Source organism: Gorilla gorilla, chromosome 8, assembly GCF_029281585.2.
Source record: "Gorilla gorilla gorilla isolate KB3781 chromosome 8, NHGRI_mGorGor1-v2.1_pri, whole genome shotgun sequence".
NCBI lineage: Eukaryota > Metazoa > Chordata > Mammalia > Primates > Hominidae > Gorilla > Gorilla gorilla.
The window spans coordinates 71,094,520-71,100,161 of NC_073232.2; the positions used below are offsets into that span (position 1 = coordinate 71,094,520).

At 47.4% G+C, this 5,642-nt stretch overlaps 1 long non-coding RNA gene across 1 annotated transcript; it reads right to left on the reverse strand.

Annotated features, from left to right (window-relative positions):
• Window positions 1-2,016: 2,016 nt before the first annotated feature.
• LOC129524839 (uncharacterized) lies at window positions 2,017-4,099 on the reverse strand. The gene is made up of 2 exons (XR_008668759.1): window positions 3,895-4,099; window positions 2,017-2,268 (listed from the first exon to the last, which is right to left on the reverse strand). It is a non-coding gene; the product is annotated as an uncharacterized lncRNA (long non-coding RNA).
• Between the last annotated feature and the right edge of the window lie 1,543 nt (window positions 4,100-5,642).

A 5,642-nucleotide genomic window follows, 5' to 3' on the forward strand; every position in this document is an offset into this window, starting at 1 on the left:
CCAAACCTCTTCATAAGAACCCCAGGGCAGAAATAATGGATCACTCTTTCATGACACACAGTAACCCTCTTCCCAGCTGAGCAATTTGGTGTTTTAAAACACCAAATTCATTACTCCAGGTCATTAAAAATAATCATGAGTTAAAAATAAATATTCAGTATACGAATTAAGAGTTCGCAGGCAAGTTTCTTCTATTTCTTTTTAAGCCCCTGAAATCCCAAGTTCTCTCTTTCCCCAGTTTATTGAAATTCGAAAGCACGCCTGTGCTCTGCCAGGTTCCAAGTGACCCTACGTTCAAAAGACACCCTTGAGGCAGAGCAGGTGGTTGGTACGGACCTGACTGTAAAAACACATTGATTAATTTTTAAAAGTGCAGGGTATGTGGGGTTTTTTTTGTTTGTTTGTCTATTTTTTAACCACTGAGAATCCCTTCTTTCTGTTCTCCCAGCCAAAATAGTCTCAAGATTTTTCCCCAAAAGAGTTTCCAGGGGCAACTTAACAAGTGCAGAAAATTCAGAGGAATCTGTGCTAGCCTGATGTTTCCAAGCCCTACCCTGGAAGAAAGTACACAAGTTAAATGCAGGGAAAGTTATGCTGGGAAGCTGTGCTAGTAACTGGGAAAAAAGAGCAAGTTCTTTTGGGCAGCATGGTTCCCAGATCCGGATCCACAGGTGCTTGGCGCCCTCCTCAGCCCTGTCTGCCCTCCGGGAAGTGAAAGAGCACTTAACTGCCCTGTGGGACTGCCCTATCCCCAGACACTGGGGGATTCTACCCTTTCAGAGCTGTAGTCCTTGGAACCAGGGCTTGGAAGGGCTTATGCTCTGAGTAGTAGAGAGAACTGCCTACGCATTCGAAGAACTGCAGCTGATTTTCAGGCCCCAGGAAACTTCCTGGTGATCTAGTTGCTTTGTAAGCTTTCAAATGCTTACCTGTCTTCCTCTGCAGTAGGGCTTGGGAGGCACATTCAAGCCCAAAGATTTCCTCTTTGGACTTTCATTTTGCAAAATTTTGTCCATTTCTCTAGGTTGGTCAAGTAAATTTTGGATCTTAGTTCTGTCACCCAGGATCTCCTCCCAGCTTTGTGTGCTCAAAAGCCTCCAGCTACTCAGGAGGCTGAGGCAGGAGAATTGCCTGAACCCGGGAGGCTGAGGTTGCAGTGAGCCAAGATCATGCCGCTGCACTCCAGCCTGGGCAATAGAGCAAGACTCTGTCTCAAAAAAAAAAAAAAAAAGAAAAAGAAAAAAAAGAGGCTCAAGTTGGCGAATGTCCCAAGTGCCCTTTCAGCAGCCAGGCTTCCTCCCCGCATCAGCAGGAGATGAGAGACCTGGCAGACAGGTCGTGCCTCGGACTCACTGCTTTCTGTCCCTTCACTCCCTTAAGACCTGTCTTAATTTCACCATTGCCATGGCTTTCTTCTGTGCTGTTCAGATTTTTCAGCTTTCTTATAGAATTGAGTTTGGACTGAGAACACGGGGCTCTGAGATCTCCCCAGGAGAGAGGTGGAATCAGGATCCCCCTTCATTTACCCACCTGATCATCATCCCTTCCTCTCTTAGCTGGACCAAGACTGGCTTATGCCCCATGTGGAAACCAAGCCTGCCTTTGCCTGCTGTGTCCCACCTTTCAGTCTGTGGATGTTTCTACATGTTAGAGGTGTGCCAAGGTTCTCATTTCCCAAACATTCGTTCCCAGAGAAGGATGCAGGTGAACCACGAGTTCTTCTGCATTCAGGATGTGTCCAGAAAGCCAGGTTGTCCTGCCCTATCCTCCCTTCCCTCAACAAAAGTGAGCCTTCCTCTTTTATACCAGTCTGGGCAGTGCAGAGTAGGAAACAAACAGCTCTGTTTCTCCCTCTCCTTCCTCAACAAATGTGTTTCCCTGCAAAGCAACTTCACTATTTGTGTGTGGGTTCTCAGTGCCCTCCATGGCAGCTGGCTGCAGGCCAGCCCAGGGCTAACCCATAACATTCACAAGACAGCCCCATGGACAGAGAGAATCACTCATGAACTCCAGCAATTATGACATTTCTTTCTTTTATTCTAGTAGAGTAACTCTCAATGTATCTCCAGCTAAGTTATTTATCAAATAAAAAGTTCATATTCCATACCTAATTAGATTTCTTTGTAAGCTTTGACTGATCCATCCTATAGATCTGGTTTGTTGAGAATGCAATGACATATGAGAAGATGAAATGAAAGCTAGTTCATTTGGGGAGTTAATGCTTTAAAGTTGAGACTTCTTGGGACTGGTTCAGAGAAGGCTTCATTTCTGGGAAAGAAAAACAAAGAAAGATGAGATGGGAAGAAGCGAGAGGTCATATAATTTGGTTTAATGAGGACTGTTTGGGGAGCTGCGGCTTTCAGCCATGCCTGTAAAATTCTCCTTTGACTACATGTGAGGGCTACATGAGAATTTTTCTGCTAAAGATTTAGTATTCCGGTTATGTATTACTGTGTATCGAACCATCCCAACATGTAGTGCCATAAACACACCCCCATTTCATTGTGCTTGTGAATTCAGTGGGTCATGAGTCTGAACAGGATGGAAGGGGGTGGCCTCCCCTCCTCAGTCTCTAAGGCCTCAGCTGAAAAGACTTGAGTGGTCAGGTGTGATGCTGAGGGCTGGGGCTGAGCAGGGCCTTCTGCAGGTGCTGTCACTCAGTGCCTGGGCTTGACAGCTGGGAGGCTGGGTCCTGTTGGAGTGCTGACCACAGTTCCTCCTCCTCACCTTTTTGCCTGGTTAGGTGGCTCATAGCATGGTGGCTGGATTCTAAAAGAGAGGGCCTGTGATGGAATATTTTATGTGTCATCTTGGGTAGGCCATAGCAAATATTTGGTCAAACACCAGCCTAGCTGTCACTGTGATGGCATTTTTAGATGATATGAGCATTTAAATCAGTATACTCAGAGTAAAGTCAATCATGCTTTATCATGTGGGGGGGCCTCGCCCAGTCAGTCGAAGGTCATATAGCAAAAAGACTGAGGTACCCTGAGGAAGAGGGAATTCTGCCTCCCGACTGTGTTTGGGTTCAAGTTGCAGCACCAGCTGTTTCCTAGATCTGCAGCCTGACAGCCTGTTTTGCAGATGTTGTACTTGCTGGTATCCACAATTGTGGGAGTGGATTCCTTAAGGTAGATCTCTCTGTACACACACACACACACACACATACACACACACCCACACACACCCTATTAGTTCAGTTTAAGAAACAGTAATCGATAGGGGCCCAGGAGAGAGTCTCAAGAGAGATTATTAGAGGAGATGAAGGCTGAATTGTCCAGGTCACTTCCCCAGGCTCTTTGGTGGAGCCCAGATTCGGGGGGAGGGGACATAGCCTACCTCTCCAGGGGAGGAATGTCAAGGAATGTGGAACCATTGTTTTCAGCCTCCACACCATGAAACTGCAGTGGCCCTTTGACAGCCAGGACCATACAGAGGGCAAGGGTTCCCAGTAATTGTCTAGGGAGCTGGGTGAAGAGCAGAGAGGAAGAGCACACCTGTGCTAAGAGCCCCAGCACAATTGCACAGCCTCTGAACACATCCTCTTAGGAGGAGCCCATTGGCACCTACGTCTCCTTAGGACCAAGTCGTCAAGGTGAACTACTGCCTCTGAGCTTTGGGAGAAACCTGTGGCACAGGCCATGGAATCTGAATATCTGGATGACACAGTAGGCAACTTGGAAGAGGGCCTAGAGGCAAAACCTAACATTTTGTGGATTAGGTTGTTGGGCGGCTGAACACATGGGCGACAATGTCCTCCCTCTACTCCCTGTGTGCCAGGTAGTACAATAAATTCTTTCATGGTCTCATTTAACCTTTGAAATAAGCATGTAGAGTAGTGTCTCAGGAATCTATTGTAGAACAAATCACTCTAACAGTCATTTCATCATATACCCTCGTGGTCCTGGGGTAGAGTAGGCTCTGCCGGGCTCTCCCTCAGCTGTGGTCAGAGGGCAATGAGGGCAGGAGTTCTCTCCAGGCTCACCCACTCACTGTGGATGGGCCATCTGCTGGCACCTCAGCTGGGGCTGTCAGCTGGAAAGGCTGTGTGGGGTCTCCAGGTGGCTGCTTGGCTCCAAGCAAGAACATCCCAAGAGGGTCTAGCAGAAGCTGTGTAGCCTCTTATGACTTCACCTCAGAACCACAAAGTGTCACTTCCATGGAATTCCGTTTGTTACCAGTGAGTCTCAAAGGCCAGCCCTCATTTGGGGGAAGGAGTATCAAAGAATTTGCAGATGTGTCTTAAAACCATCACAGGCAGCATGAATTTCTCTCACTCTACAGATGAGGAAACCAAAACCTGGGAGGCTGAGTTGACCGTGATGGTGCACACAGCTAGCAAGCAGCAGAAGTGAGACATGAAACCAGCTCAGCCAGGGTCCGAAGCCTGTGCATACAGCCACCCTGCCACCCTGCGTCTCTGTAGCCAATATTTTAGCAGGGCATATACTACGTAGATACATAGGAGCAGAATTTGAGATTGAAAGGCATGAGAAAGAACTAATAAACTATTCCAAGAGCAGGCAAGGAATGGGCTTGTACCACTAAGAGAGGTCAGAAAAGGCTTCCCATGGCAGGTGGACTTGGCAGAGTGGGTAAGATAAGGATGCACAGAGAAGCTGGAGGGGGACAGGAAAATGTGGCAGGGTGGATGGGGGGCAGGTATTTTAGGCAGAGACACTGGACATGTGGAGGCAGGAACATACCTGGTAACCCTAATAACAGCCCAGTGTGCATACAGTGATTCACAGAAGAAGAAAATGAAGGAGATGTGGACGGGCACCTGGTATAAAAGTGCTTAAATGCCAGGTCGAGGCCTTTTGCTTTCATTTAAAGCTATGCTTCTCCAAGTGGTCCCTGGACCGGCAGCATCAGCATCACCTGGGAACTTGCAAGAAATGCACATTCTTAGCCCCACCCTAGACCTATGTTTTAACAAGTGCTCTAGGGGATTCTGATACAGCCTTTAGTTTGAGACCGTCTGCTCCTAGGTATGGGGGGCAGAGGAGGTGGGGACCCAGCAGTTTTGAGCGAGAGAGTGCAATAATCTGAGCTGCTCTTCAGCAGATCACCCTGGCTGGGGTGTGCTGGGCAGACTGAAGTAAGAGAGCAAACCTTTGTCCCCAAGGAAGGGTAATGCAGGGCTGAACTAGCACAGGAAGAGAGGAGGAAGGCAGGAAGGAAGGGCCCAGCACTGGGGCCCTGCAGCCTTGGGACTTGGTGATGGTGAGGAGAGCAAGTTCTCCCTCACAGCATCCCATGTGGAGCTCACAGGTACAGCCAGCTACTTAGAATTTCTCTAAATATTTGAACCACATGGCCCAGGAATCTAGGTATAAACTAAGGACGCAGGGGTTGGGTTACAGGCTCAGTTTCCTATTACACAATCAAGCAACTCTCTGCATTTTGCCTCCGGGAAAGCATTGCTTGGTCAAGCATTTTCTTTCAGCCCTTCATGCTTCATTGCAAGGCCTTTTGGCTAGACTCAAGGACCACTGAATTTCTAAACCACCTTTGCAAAATGGGTTTAAAAATATGATCTACCACATATGGTTGAAAATTAAATGAGATAATTCTTCACACTCAATACTTATTAACCACTTTTATTATCACCTTCATTATTATTATCATTATTACTCACT